Source organism: Grammomys surdaster, unplaced genomic scaffold (genome assembly GCF_004785775.1).
Source record: "Grammomys surdaster isolate TR1022 unplaced genomic scaffold, NIH_TR_1.0 126298, whole genome shotgun sequence".
NCBI classification, from domain to species: domain Eukaryota; kingdom Metazoa; phylum Chordata; class Mammalia; order Rodentia; family Muridae; genus Grammomys; species Grammomys surdaster.
Window position 1 is genome coordinate 3,795,632 of NW_021621098.1, and position 16,150 is coordinate 3,811,781.

The window sequence follows — 16,150 nt, forward strand, 5'->3', positions numbered from 1 at the left end:
GCAGTAAAATAGAAGCGAGAGAGCGTAGGCAGGGCGTGCGCTGGGAAAACAGGAGTCTAGACGTTGTCCCGTTGGAAGTGATTTTTTCATTCTTGGAGTTCGCGCCACGTTGGTTGCCAGATGACGGGCGCCGTCCCCGTGCGACTCGGGCGTGAGGTTTGCCCGACATTTATAGACTCCTCCCCACACATTGTTAGATTCCAAATGGCTTTCTTTACTGCACAATGCTCACTCAACCATGTTCAGTCAAGCTATCTGTTAAGTCTGCTTCCTTTTTAAGACGTTTTATGGCTGCTATTAAGAATTTCCAGGTTCCTGTAGTAGACATTCAGGGTGATACACTTCTGGTTGGGCATGTGTGGTTGTTAGCAATCATTTTTCCCCTTCTATGCAGAATAGACAGCAGGAGTTCATTGTTTAGTATGTTGCAGAATGTTATTGTCCTCTGTGCTAATGCCTCAATGAGGTTGCCTCTACAGGAAAATGAATAAAAAATCAGATTGAGAAGGATTAGCCATGTTGCACAAATTCAAAGATGGAACTGAAGATTAAAAGTTATCTTCAGGGGAAGGGGAGGTGACTCATCAGGAAAATGCTTGCTGTGCAAGTGTAAGTATCTGAGTTCAGATCCCAGCACCCACATGAAATCCAGGCACAGTCACGCATGCCTGTAATCCTAGTGCTAAAGAGACAGAGACAGGTGGATCTATGAAGCCTACTGGCAAGCTAACTATGCTTACCAAATCAGTGAGAGAACTTGACTCAAAAATAAATCATCCCCTATCCCCAAGGTCAAAAAGATTCTAAGAGCCAGAGGTCAGGTAGGACTTCTGGAAACAGATTTTCCAGGCATGGCAGGAAGGTGGTGTTCATGACTTCATAGCAGCCAAGGGTTCCTGCACTAGAACAAGCCAATCAGCATTCCAGCATGAAGCAAGGGAAGACTGATGACCTCCACTCCTTGCTGAGGAGCTATCATTGACACTTGCTGGTTGCATGGGGAGAGACAGTCAGTTTTCTTTATGGTCTTCACTCCCAGTAGCCTTCTGTACTCCAGTGGATGGTACCACACTAATGACTATATGGGAAACATGAATTAGACTTTGTGGATAGTACAAGTAAAAAAAAAAAAAAAAGATATTAGGGTACAATGGTGGGAAGAGGTAGATCTTGGAGGAGTTAGGAGAAAATTTGGGGAGATCATGACCAAAATACATCATCTGGGCATTGGAGATATGTCTCATTCTTTAAGAGATCCCCCAGGCTGCTCTTCCAAAGGACCTGGGTTCAGTTCCTAGCACCCACATGGCAGCTCACACCCATCTATAACATCCAGTTCAGAGACTGACTCTCTCTTCTTTCAAGGTATGCATGTGGTGCCCATACAGGCAAGTGACACACACAAAATAAAAATAAATAAAATATTAAGAAACACATTATATGCATGCATGAAATTTTCAAGGAATTAGTAAAAATATTATATTTTAAAAAATAAAGTGAAGGATAGTAGAAAAAGAGGCCAGAGGTCTGTCTGGTGCATACATTGTGCATACATGCTCATGTTCAAACACACACCCACACACACACACACACACACACATCCCACATGTTATCTTCAGAAAGGAAGAAGAAGATTTACTAATTGAAACAACAAACGCTATCATTCATCTGACTGAGTAATTTTGCTCACATTTTAATATTTCTGAAATTGAGGTTTTTTTCCTTTGTAACATAAAATACTGGTATGTCTTATGCTTGACCTAGATAATGCTTTAGACTAGATAAATTATGGTCAGTGTCATAAAAATGTACCCTGTTTGCCAGCCATAGTCACACCTTTAAATCCCAGAACTCCAGAGGTGGGTCTCTGTGGAGTTTATGGTGAGTTCAAAGCCAGCCAGGTCTTGATAGTGAGACTTCGTCTCAAAAAAGAAAAAAAAAAGTATTGCTTTCATTTTTTTGTCATAGAAAAGTATTTCTTTCAAGTCTATAATGACTTAAATAAAAACTTCATTTGAAATTCACATGTAAAAAGCATGCTCAGTTACTTATTGTGTTAGTCAGACTTTTAGTAGCTGTAAGAAATTGCCTGTCAGTATCTCTCAGTAGCTTGGAACTCACCAAGCAGGCTAAGCCAAGTGGTGAGCACAGGACCCACCTGTCTGCTTCCCTTACTTAGGATTATAAGAGTGTGCCACCACAGCTGGCTCTCTGAAAGACAATGTAATGCAATGAGTAGGAAGCTATGTCTGAGTCTAGCTCTGGGAATTCCATCTCTGGCTATTCTCTCCCTCAATGTGAACATACAAACATGTACCTTACTGCAGAGGTGACCCAGGCCTTCAGAAGAACCCTTTTAATCGGTGTACATCACAAGAGCCCTCAGGCTGTGCTTCCTGCTAGAGGCAGCCCAGTGACTTCTCAGACAGTGCCTTCTACTCTGAGGCTGTATGTCACATCACCTACCACTCATGTGGGATATGTCTTGTTTTTGGGAATGAGTCAGACATGTATGTAATGTTTCCTAGAATCTCTGAAACTTTAGGCAATACATTTCTACGAGTTTGGGGTGACATCATGGGCTTGAATTAAGTAGAACATGAGACTGTCATACACAGCCTCCTGAATTTTTAAAGACTTTATCATTACTACATCACTTTGGCTTTTGCTTCCTTTATGCTGCTCTTGAGGTAGGTGTTAGCCTAAGAATCTCAGCCACCCTCGAATATGTGGACCTTTTATAGATAATACTTGATTGAGTTCCTTGGAGCTGGAGAGATGGCTCAGCAGTGAGTCCTAACTGCTCTTCCAGAGGATGCAGGCTCAGTTCCTAGGCCCACATGGTGGCCCACACCTGTCTGTACACCTAGTCTTAGGGGACACAGTGCCCTCTTCTAGCTCCATGGGCACCAGGAATACTAGTGCATAGACAAATTTGCAGGCAAAACACTTACACAAATAAAATTAATATACTTGATTTCCAAGCAATCCAGTATGTTAGTCAGTTTTACACAGCTGTGACCAAAAACACCTAGGAGAACAACTTGAAGGAAAAATTTAATCTCCACACAGTTTCAGAGGGTTCAGTCCATGCGTGCTTAGCTGTTCTGCTTGGACAGAGCAACATGGTAGCAACTGACAAATGAGGTTCCTCTCCTCGTGGAGTATTCAGTGTAGCTTTTCCCCACCAGAGCATCCCATCCTTGCTTTGGATAGAGATTTTATTGGCCCAGTAGTCATAGCCATTGAGTAGAACAATGCACAGGTAACTGGGTCTACAGCAATGGTAATGCAGCTGCTGACCCTCACTAATAGAATGAGGGAGTGGAGATCACTGCCCTGAACTGAGATTGTGGCTATCCCTTCTGTCCTCTCTCTCCAGCTGCAAGTGATCTTGGGAGATGCTGGTATATATATATATGTATATATGTGTGTGTGTGTGTGTATATATATTAGATGGTATAATGAAAGGGGTCTCAGCTTGCATGGGGTTGTCATCTATGCTGGGGTAGGACTTTGCAGCTTTTCTGGGACCACTATACTCCTATATTAAACTTCTTGTTCATGATCTATAAGTAACCCCCATAAACTCATTGGTTCACCAAGGTAGAGATGGATAGAATTGTTACTTTGGTCTGTTAGTGGTATATCTGCTTATTCACATCTCTCCAGGGAAAATTAAGTATGGTAGACAGGAAGCAGGGAATGATGAAGGGGTAAGATCCAGGTATAACCTTCAAAGGCATTGTCCCAGTGACCTGGTTTCTCTAAAACCAGCACTACTGGGTTGGGGAATCAATGATGATCATGCAGGGTACATTTTGCATTCTGACTGTAATGTAAGAATACTCATCCAAGATGCTGCCTGAATGAACAAAGGCCCCAGAAGGGTCAGGTAATCTGTGGATGTCCTCACCTCTTGTCGCTCTTGTTACTGTTTATCTCTTCTCTCTCTAGTCATCTTATCAGCCTCTCTGAGCACCTTCACTGCTGATACTGGTCCTGCATCACCACCTGCTGGTTCTCATGTTATTAGTCTCTATTTAAACTGTCTACTCTTTAAACTTGGCGTCCTTCAAGGTTTTACCCTCAGCTACCTTTCTGTTTCCATTCTTCCAGTTATATCACTCCTGCAGGAACCTAGTCTGTATACGCCTAGTTTGACTACTATTAATCCACTTGATGTCCCACCCCAGAGCTCTTCATTTCACTTTGAACCATTAGGATAGTGAACCAGCTCATGAAAACCAGTTTTATATTTTCAAGAATTTAGTGAGCTTAATCTAGCCATTGCCAAAATGGTATGAACTTAGAATTTTTAAGGTAATAAATACTTAACATGCATTACTTCTTTTTCTACCTTCCTTTTCACCTATGCTGTTGAGATGGTGTGTGTCTGTCATCGGAAGAGCAGAAACTTGGTAGAAGAGTATGCTACTCCTGGTCCTGTCTTGACCAAGTGATGCTGTTTCTGGAAGCTTAAAAGTGAACAGCTATGGTGGGAATATTTACACCAGAGGAATTGGGAAATGCTGCAAACTAGGGCTCAGTTTAGATGTTGATTGCTTTGTCTTTTGAAAATGATGTACAGAGTGCTGACAATATAGATTAAGCTGAATGGTGTGTTATACTGTGGCCAATATGAAAAATTAAGAAAGTATTCTAATATTGAAAAAAATCTGCTTACATTTCTATTATGGAAAAAAATCTGTTTTCAACCAGCAACAACACTGAAAAGCTTGTGTCTTTACTGAACAAGGGACATGCTTTGATTACATCTTCCTTGTTGCACTCTCCCTCCCCCATTAACATAAACACCAGCCAGCATATATGTCCTTCTTGAACAGAAGCAGGGGCTATCTCACAGGAGGCAGTGAGGAGGAAGGATCCGAGGTGAGAGACTAGAAACTGCCAGTAAGGGTAGGAACACTGGGGAAGAGAAGCTAAGAGCTTACAGTTGGGTGAGGTAGCCAAGTGGACCTGATAAGAGACGGATACAAACCCTGGGAAGCAAGGTTGGCCAGTGTAGGTAGGCCAGCTGGCCAGTGTCCCTGAGACCGCTATGGAACACATGCTGGCATTTTTGCCCTTCACGTATTCTTTTTTCTAATGTGCTAATATAACAGAATAAACTGTTTGTGAGAATGGCTTCTAAAAGCCTTCACCCATTTCAGGAAAGAGGTCCTAGACCATGATACAGGCAAGTGGATAACTGCTTCTCAGAAGCTATGGGAAAAGAGAGGGTTTAGTATAGTTAGTAGCACTTGAAACTCCTGCAGAGTTGGAGGTAGCAACAGGAGACAGTGACTAGTCTTAATTAGATGGATGGCATGTGCTTAGAACAGGGACATCTCCCTGGCTGGACTAGGTGGACATGCATTGTGTGTATGAACTTTCTGTCAGCTCAGCCTTCAGTAGTCCAGAGAATTGATTAGCCTCCTAACAATTACCTCAGCTTTTGCCCAGGTTCTTCTATAACCCTATAGAAATTTCTGGATAAGGAATATCAGATGTTCTTTTCTCTCTTGGAAACCCCTCCCACCCGTGGGAGAAACTCTCTCTTTAAAGATTCAACTTTTACTTTCTCACATTTTCCGTAATTTTCCCTAGTAAAATTTGTTTCTGCTTTGCATTCATCCATGTAGATGTGGAGTCTACATCTTTTTGTCTTTACTGATGTAAGACAATGGACCTGATGCCACTGCCCCTGGCTGATATTAAGCAAAGAGGAGAATCCAAAACCATGGGTCCTGTGGTTAAACACAACTAGCCCAAGAAAGTCCAGTCTATTCTGCCAAAATTCCTTCATCAAATTCATCCATCAACTGCAACCACAGGTTTTTGTGTGGATATAAGAACTTAGCAAAAGTAACTTTGAGAATCTATTGGTAGAATGTAATTTGTCACAAAGAGCATTGTATAATTGGTTATTATTGTAAATTATATCCTTCACATAAGTGGTAGGTGCAAAACTGGATGTGCATAACATGAAGCATCTGCCTTCCAGCAGAGAGCCAGGTAAATGTTCACCATCATCGAGCCTTGAGACTCTCAATACCAACTCTTTAATTTAATAGAAAATTTACATTTAAAATCATAGGTATCTCAGATGTGTCAAAAATGGAATGCATTTTCCTGTATGTTTCTTACTCTTCTGGTATACTGGATCTTGAAGAATTTCACTACCCTATGGAGGTGAGAAAGTAGAAACTATTGTTGCAGATTGCTTCAGCAGTAGGGTTTATATATGGTGCCACAAAGGAGGTAAGAGGGGTATACAGGACAAGTGGGGCTGTTTGTTGGTTTAGTTAGAAGAAAAAAGTGCCTTGCACACTCATCTGTGCCAGAGACCAGTGAACTTAATGAGTTGCTCCAGAGAAGAGGTTGGTCATGGGTCACAGACTAGGTCACTGATGAGCTGAGAGACAAAGGTCTTCGGAAGGCCTCGGCTGTGGATGGAGAGGAGTCGCCTGTACACTGGCAGTATCTGTGTGTGCTGTGAAGCAGAAGAATAGTGTGCAGGGGAGACCGGAAAGGCATCAAGATCAACGTGAAAGAAGCTAAAGACAGAGCAGGACTAGAAAACCCAACCACAGAAAAGGTCACGGGTCCGCAGGTCTCCTTAGGAGCCTAGTCAGGGCTACATCTCTGACTTAGCTGTCCTAGGTTGTTCATCTCTTCCTTTAAGTTACTGTTTCCTTTTCTGCCACTATCAATGTGTCTCTATCCAAACTGTAGTTCAGAAACATAAGAACATGGCAGAGGTGCCCTCTGGACCTATGCCTGTAAGCACAAGAAAAGTTCCTGAGAGAAGAGCCTGGGACAGTTTTTTTGAGTTTGTTTGTTGTTTGTTTTTGTTCTCCAAGCTGAGATCATTATGAAGGCTAGGCTGACCTTGAACTGTTCAGGCTACTCTTGACCTTGTGATCTTCCTGTCTCAACTCCCCAAGCAGCTAAGATTACAGATGTGAGCCTCCATTCCTGGTTCTGAGATTTTTGTTAAAGTGACTTTGGAGACCATGCTATTGGGAAGTAGGCTAGGAAGAGAAGAAAGCAGAAAGTGATCCTGACTGGCACTTCCTGGCAAACAGTGCTAAATCACAAACCACAACACTAGTGTAGCTCCACCCCAAGACAAGGCATCTCCACCTTGTGCTAGTCACTCATTTGCTGAGATTGGCCCTCCAAGGGAGCAGGCTCAGACTTTTAGCTGGGATTGTTTGCCTGAGGACCAGGCTCCAGTCTAGGGAGTGGTTACGAACAGCCAGCACTCCAAGCAGCTGAGACTGAATGCCTGCCATCAATAGGACCAGAATGGGGTGCCAGCAGTATTCCCAGTAGTGAGGATACTACATAGCTATATCTTGGCATGTAAATAGTTACGTTTCTTGTGTCTATGCCAAAATACCCGATGAAAAATAACTTAGGGAAGGAAGTGTTTATTTTGGTTCACAGTTCAAGGGTGCAGGCCCTCATGGTGGGGAGTCTTAGTGGCAGGAACTTGAGGTGATTAGTCATAGTCATCAGCAATTGGGAAGCAGAGAGAGATGAGTGCTGGTGCTCATTGGCTTGCTCCCTTTTCCTATTTCATTCAGTCCAGGATAGGGCTATTCATGTGCAGGATAAATTGTCCCTCCCCAGGCAAGTCACTTGAAAACACCATCACATATGTGGAGGTGCATCTTCTAGGTAATTTCAAATCCAGTCAAATCAACAATGACCACTCATCACAAATGGCCCATATAATCAGGAGAGAGAATTAATGCAATTCTAGATGAATAGTCTTTCACTTTCAAAGAAAATTCTAGAAAGCCAAGGAATCTAAAGAGGAACTAAGTGGTAGCTACTGAGTGTAATTAGGAGAAGGCTTGGGTCAGCTCCTTTGTGGAAGCAGAGGATAGGAAGGAGGCCATCTTGGGCAGTGTTTAGTGTATAGTTGCTGTGAAGCTGGAAAAGGGAACACTTAGTCAACACTTAGTATTCTTAGTCAAATCTCCTTGAGTAGTCCCAGTGTTGTAGAAAAATGCAGTTGGTTGGCTTGATGCAGTCCTGATGCTTTGCTCAGTAATGTTGTGTCAGCAGGAAAGGGTAAGATAGCTGAGGACAGTGGGAGGACACTTGCTGAAGTGTCTTAACTCATTTGGGAACGCACATACAACAAAACAAACCACAGGGCAAGACAGTGTGTGCTAAGTTCAATGGTGGATGTACAAGGCAGCAGAACTTCAGAGAAGAGAACCAAGCACTAACTCAGGGTCAAGAGGTGGGATTTCTTGGGCTTCTTGTAGAGGCGCTATTTGAGCTGGCTCTTGAAGAATCAGGCATAGGAAAAGAGAATCTTCCTGGAGAGAATATAATGGAAAATATAGAAAAATACACGAGAGCAAACCCTACCATGAAGCACTGAAGTGTGCAAACTCAGCCAGAATGGTTGCTACTATTTCTGGCTCTCACTCAGCCCTTCCCAAGTAGTAGGAAGCTGAGTGTCTGTTGGCCTAAAAGGGTGGCTGTGGGGTTGCAATGGCCGCAGCTCTGAGATGGAAAGCAGGATGGCAAAAAAAATACTTTGCAGGACTCCAGCCATCCCCCAGACTGTCCCCATGTCTGTAAAACATGTGCTAGAAAATGATAGGGATTATTGGCACTGCTGTTGGAGTCTCAGACAGCCAAGGAGCCCAGAATTGTCCCTGGTGATATTTGAACCAGAGTCCACACACCACTCATAGACAAATAACCTACAGCCAAACCACGCGTGGACCTGGCCTCTGGGCCAGGGCAATCTTTGCTAAGCTTTGAAGACTCCTCTAAGTTTCCGTTGGTTCTGCACTAACACATTTGACTTGGTTCCATGTTTGTTTTCTATATATGTGGGACTTGCACAAAGATGTAATCTTTTTTAAATAATATGACAGAGAAAGCAAAAGCCACTGAAGGGGTAAATTTTTGTTGGAAAAAATGTAAGTTATAAGTATTTGCCAAGTACATGATATATGTATGAAGATATCTTAAGGAACCATATTCTTCCTTATGATCATTAAAAATTATAATGTATGTTTTATTTCATGTTTCCAGAAATGGAATTACTGGGTCAGAATGTGTAATCTTTTTATAAACCACTTAACTAGTTGACATCACATGTATAGAGTACCTCTTAAAAGTTAATAAAACATATTTATATCTCATATAAATAAATATAAAAGTTTATATAAAATGTTAGTGTTAACTTCAGCATGACAGCATCTGAGAATGCCTGTGGAGTATTCTGAATTCAGTGACTGATGCTGGAAGACTCACTAGGTATGGGCAGCACTATTCCCTAGATGAACTCCAGGGTTGTGTAAGTGGAGAGAGGAAGCTGACCAATACATCTCACAGCAGTGCTGCTTCTTGATTGTGAATGCCATGTCACTTGTCGCCTGCTGCTCCTGCTGCCTTGGTTCCACTCCATGATGGAAGACTCCCCCCACCCCCATAAGTTTCTTTTGTCAGAGGACTTTCTTACTACTAACACACTTTGCTTCGTGGGGACTCAAGAGATAGACTAGTAAAGTACTTGCCTTGCTAGTGTGAGGGCCAGAGCTAAATCTTCCCAAAACACCACTATAAAAAGCTGAGCATGCTGGTGTGTGCTTGCAATCCCACTGCTGGAGAGGTGGAGACAGGCAATCTAATCTAATCTACTCAGTGGAGTCCAGACCTTGTCTCTGGGAAAGCAGTGGTGCCTGAGGAATGACAAAGTTATCCAGTATAGAGGAATGCTAGTTTACCAAACCAGAGTCACCATCAGCCAATGGGGCTTGGCAGATCCCTGGAATTATTCTAACCATTGGGGCTGCTCTTCCTCTCCTTAGCACAGTCTAGCTTTGCCTATCTTTTGCTAGCTAACTTTTCTTTCTTTCACATCTTTCTGTATCTACCACTGTCCGTCATCTCTGCCTCTGCTCCCTGATATTTCTGTCCCCAGTGGCTCTCTGGCACTCTGTCATCCCTGTCAAGCGCTGTTGCTGCTGTAGCCGCTGCTTATTGCCTCTGCTCTCTCCCTTGTATTAACAACTCAACTGGCTCCACCACTAGTAAAGATCACAGGCATGGGGTTGGGGGTAGGGGTGGGAAAGACTACTGTGAGAATCCTTTCCCTAGGGCTGTTACAATACCACGAGGCAGTGTGGGGGAGTGTTTCTTAGCTGGCTTAAAAAGTGAACCAAGCCGTCTTGAGTATACAGCCAGGAGAAAGGGACCAATCACAACAAAGCTTCTCCTAGTACCAGTTGCAAGCCTCCTACCAGAACCAATCACAAGCCCCACATAAAAATGAACTATAGGCTTCTTATTGCACTAACCAGAAGTTTCCTGTGAATAACGGGAGTAAGGAGTTCACTGAGGTTTATAATAACTGGAGGTTTATAATTTCTCATGCAAGTTGTCTGAAGCAGTTATGGCTGGAGCGGGGTTGTCCGGACTGGGAGCTGTGTATGCGGCTCCATGTTCCTTGCTGCCATAGTGGAGCGTAACTCAAGATGTTCAGGAACTGGTAAGTGGAATGGAACGCTATGATGCAGGGTGACTAGTCTCCCACACAGGAGCTTCTCCAGTCAGCTACACACACGTCTATAGCTATCAGCTAAAACATCAGACCAGACTGTCAAAGTGGCTATAATGAAGAGTATATATGATTTTCTTTGTATTTCTAAAGTTTTATTTTATTTTATTTTATTTTATTTTATTTTATTTTATTTTATTTTATTTTATTTTATTTTATTTTATATGTATGACTTTTCTCCTACATGTATGCATATATTCTGTGTGTGTGCCTGGTGCTCATGGATTTCAGAAGAGGGTGTTGGAGTCCCTGGAATTATTACAGATGTTTGTGAATCACAATTTGGGCTCTGGGAATCAAACCTGGGTCCTCTTTGAGAAGAGTACTCTTAATCACTGAGCTATCTAGATAGTCCCAAGAACAGGCACTAATCTTACAGAGTTAGATTGCCATCACTCCCGACAGGTGGCTCACAACCCTTTGTAACTTAGCTCTGGGGTATCCAGAACCCTCTTCTGTCTCCTATGAATACCTACATTCAAGTCCATGATACCCTCCTCCTTGGCCTATAAGTACTCGAAACTAAACTTTTTGCTTGTTTGTTTGCTTTTTTGAGACAGGGTTTCAGTGTGTAGCCCCGTCTGTCCTGGAACTCAGGCTGGCATCAAACTGAAAGAGATCCACATGCTTCTGTCTCCTGAGTGCTGGGATTAAAGGCATGTGCCACCACAGTCTGGCCAACTAAACTCTTTATTTTTAAAGTTAAATTTGAGGCTGGCTAGATGTCTCTGCAGAAAAAGGGTCCTTATGCTGGGCCTAGTGACATGGCTCTAACCTCAGGACCTCCATGGAAGGAACAACTCACTCCCCAAAGTTGTCCTCTGACTTCCATATGTGCATTCCCACATGTAAATACACATGTTGATAAATATAATAAACAAAGTCAAGCCAACTTGGCTTCTTACAGCTTATCATGTTTGGAAGGAGAATAACCATGAAGACATGCTTACAATGAGACCAACCATTCACGGTCTACAGTGTCTAAGGGAATGCTTGACATCTTTGCTGAGCACTCCGAGGAAGAGTTGAGTCACTCGTTCTCTTTGCTTCTTCCTTCGAACACACATTTTGGTGGAAGTTTGAATCTGCCTGCATCTGAAAGACATCTTGATCTCATTCTGTAGCCTGGCTCTCACCCCCAGCTTTCCTGAATTGTGACATCAAAATAAAAATATGTTTGGTTCAGCTCTTCATCTTCTCCTACAACCTTCACTGGATCTTGATGGCACAAATTTCTGGATCACAATTTTGGTCTTAGCCATATTTCTTTTTCTGCTGTCATTATGAAGTGGCTGTTCTGGCTAGGCCAGAGGTCTGAGGAGGACACAGACACATGGATCAAGTAAAGTGTGATGGGGAAAGCATGAACACACCAATTGATCCACAGGATGATCAGGACAAGTGCTTATCATCATGTGACTCTGGTTTGTGGTTGTTTACTATACAGCATTATTTTGGCAATAGCTAATTGATACATATCCCTCGCCCCTGGGACTCTTACTGATTTTACAAATTTTATACCAATCTTTAAGTTCAGCCCACCTGCTTCTAATATATTGTAACTCAATGATGTGGTATTTATTTCATATAGGAATGTTTTAGTCAAATCATAATCTCAGAAAAAATATAGCAACTCTGTTCTCTCATACACTAATAAAAATCAGAAAGCATTTATTGTTCTTAAATTTAAATTTAATTATAAATAAACTTTTACCTTTTGCATTTTATGCTAAGGTTATGATAATGTAGGGAAGTCCTTAAACATTTCCTTTGGGGACTGGGGAGATGGCTCAGTGTCTAAGAATGTTTGCTCTGCCAGCTGAATGTGAGTCTGAGCTACGAAAGAGAAAAAGAAAGAAGGAAAGCAATCCTGCCGGCCAGACATGGTGAGCTGTGTGCCTAAAACCCTAGCAATACTGGGCATGGGGACAGAGACAGGGATGTGGGAGCCTCTTGGCTAGCCAGCCTAGCCATAATGGTGAGCTTCAGGTATCTTATTTCTTATCCCAAAAGAATAAGGTAGTGAGTGACAGAGAAAGATTCCTGATGTCCTGATCTGGCCTATGTGGTAGTTCACATAAATACGATTACACCTACTCTACCCCTCCCCACTCACTCCCCCCACACTCATACACACACATAAACACGTTTCCTTTTGCATTCAGGTTTTGAAATTCTCTGTGTCACACAAGCCTGAATGGTTAAAAATAGCTGTCTTCAGAGACCTCTCCTTGGGCTTTATTCTTCTTTGGGGTCATTTTTAAGCCTTCATACCCAAACTGGGTCATCACCCTTGCCTAATTTAAAAATCTCCCAGATCCAACGCTCTCCAAAAATCAATAAGATTTTCCTCCCTGCCAGATAATGCCAGGAGCCATGCATTGTATTCTCAGGGCTGGTTCTGCATGAGTCTGATTTTATGCACACTATTGTAATAATTTATTAACTTGATAAAATCTGCTGACTCCTCGTGGAAAATGCTTGTTTATTATTTACATTCCTGCAGCCTTCTCCCATAGCCTTTATTATTGAGCATTTACATGACAATAAGGCTTTTGTTTTAGAGGCTCATTTCTGCCTGTTGTTTATTGTGTCCCCCAAAGTCACAGCCCTGTTTGTGACATACATCGTGCTTTTCATATTGAAAGCACTCAATGAACCCTGAATCTTCCCATAGTGTTTAACTTATGTAGGTGACTTGAATTGGCCTCATTCTGCAAACATGGCAACCTATGAGATACACCTGAGGATGCACAAGCCCCAGCAGCAGTGGATATAGTTAGTTCTGCTGAGTGTTTAAAAAAATAGTATTTATTATTGTTGTAGTGGTGATGTGTGCCCTGCCATATCTGTGGAGGTCGTCTCAGGAGTCAGTGCTCTCCTCTTACACAAGTGAGTCCCAGGGATTGAACTCAGGTCATCAGGCTTGCTCAGAGACCACTTACCCATCTCTCCAGTTCCAACGGAATTACTATAATGCATACTATATTATGCTTTCTTCTCAAAGGAAAGATATCAATGAGAAATGAAGAATACATTGGAGTGACAGAATTCCCCCAAGTCACTGCTTATCTGTCTCTGAGAGTAGGTGGTGCTGGGTAGATTTCCTGGTCATGTTGGATAATTTATTATGTAAGAACACAGCTGCAGGGATGGACGAGGGTAAGTTCTGATGGTGAGTATTCCTTTCTCATTTGTTAGCCCTGGACCCTGATAATGAGGTCACTGGCAAACAAACAGCATGACTGATAGATGATTCAGCACCTCCACACTAGCCATTAAACTAGAGGGACGCAGTCCAGTTTTTTCTTTTTTATGCTGCATTCAATGATTTAAGCATTTCTTTGTTAATAGGTGATCAGAAGCAGCAATTATGAAGATCAAGTCAAATTTTTAAATCTATACAGCAGTTTAATATTCAGTGTGGTTTTGCAGTGGAGAGTTGTGCAGTTCTTGAGGAATGACAGGATGCCAGTCTCGTGTGTTCATGCCCTTGGGTGTCTCCACAGCCTTCTTTCTCTCCCTCCCATCCTGCTTAATAGATTCTTGTTAAAACTCCTCCAAGGCCCTTCTCAGTGGCAGTGCCTTCTATCTCTCTACCCATCTTTTTCTTTTGAATCTACATCCTATTTTGTTTTAAGCTCTCTCGTGTAAGTTATCAGACTGTCTTATCTTCCTGCTAGATTATAAACTTCTTGGGGGCAAGGACTATAATTAATTCATCTTTATAGTCTCTGAAGACCTGAGTGTCTTCTATTCTTTCTATTTAAACACTACTCAACTGAATGTTAAAGTCACTAATGAATTCTAATATTTAAAATGTGTGTGTGTGTGTGTGTGTGTGTGTGTGTGTGTGTGTGTGTACACACATGAATATCTCCTTCCCACAGTTGGGTTAGGCCTGTGTGAGGATGCTAATCTCAGGCTAAATTCCACCAGGAAAATCAAATGTTAGCAGAATTGTAATGGTGGTACTCTTAGGAGGATCATTTCCAAATTCAAACCAGGCTCAAAGTTTCGCTGAATCTCATGGTATTTGCAAGGCTACAGAACAGATTCCAAACCTCTGAGCTTTGGTTTTCAAAAGGATCCATTTTTCTTATTAAGAATCCAGGGGCCTGTGAATGGAAGCTCTGATTTTGAGCCATGTACAGGGTAAAAATACAGTCAGATACAAATGGGGAGAGAGCATCCTCCTAGGTACTCAAGGATTAATTGTGTTGCTGTTCATCAACCTTTAGGAATCTGGAAATAATTTTCCCGCTGGCTATTTGTGTTAGAACAGATGTAATATTAATCAGTCTAGCGAAGAGTACTAGGTCTATCTTGGCAAAAAAAATTATATTAGCTTTCCCAATGGGAATCATAAAAAGAAAAAAAACCCCTCCAAATCACATGCTCAGTAGGTCCAAATATTATGATTGAGTCACATGGGTTTATGCTTCCCACCTTGTGAACAGTTTTTACTTTCTCCCAATATCATTTTTCCTGCATAACTTGACCTTTTTGAAAGGCAAATTACTGCTCCAACATCAGCTCCTTTCTGGGAAGGTTTAGAACTAAGGCAGACCCAGTTGCTAGATCTTCAGTAGATCTTCAAGTCCTGGCTTCCTGCATCCCCAGCAAAGACCCTGCAGCAGGCATAGTCCTGTTGAATTGCAGAGAATCAATTCAAGGTGCTTGCTGTCAGCCTGGTGTTGGCAGCAGAGCGTTCCCCACTTCTCTGCTGCTTCCCAGCCTTTGACACCAACACAGCAATGCAGACAACTTACTGCAGTGGGTACTGTATTTCCATAAGATCTCAAATCCTTTTCCAATATTGCATTACACATGAAAGTTACTAATTAAACTTTTACATGAGACTGACATCTATAATTTATGAAAGTTGACTAAAGAAATCAGAAGGATTGTACCTTTAAAAATGTGAATGGATCGACAGTCTATTGCAGAAAATGGATCTTCTCTTTGTCAGCAGGTCTCAACTGCAAATTGCTTCTTGATTACTGGTGTGGCCCAGCATCCATTTTCTCATCTCAAGATTGGGGCCATGTCTGGCTTGAACCTGTACAGCTCCTGAGTGTGCTACCACATAGTCTATGAGTTGATATGTGCATGAATCCTAGAGAAAGAATAAGAAGGAGACAGCAGGTGGGTAGTGAGAGTAAAAGGCAGCATGAAACTGTGTGGGGGAGGGCTTGGAGAGGACAAGGGAGGGCTGGGGGAGGCAGACATGATCAAAATACATTATATGAAAAAATATAAAATTTAAAGAAAGGCTGGAGAGATGGCTCAGTGATTAAGAGCACTGGTTGTCCTACCAGAGGTCCTGAATTCAGTTCCCAGAAACCACATGGTGGCTCACGACCATCTGTAATGTACTCGCATACATAAAATAAATATCTTTAAAAATATTTTAAAAAACCTAAAAAACAAACAAACAAAAATCCCAATGTAAAGCATATTTGACCGTGAGGGGAATCTCACCAGGTGTCCTACATCAACGTTCCCAGCCTCCCCCTATCCCACAGGATTCCCAGCCTCCCCCTATCC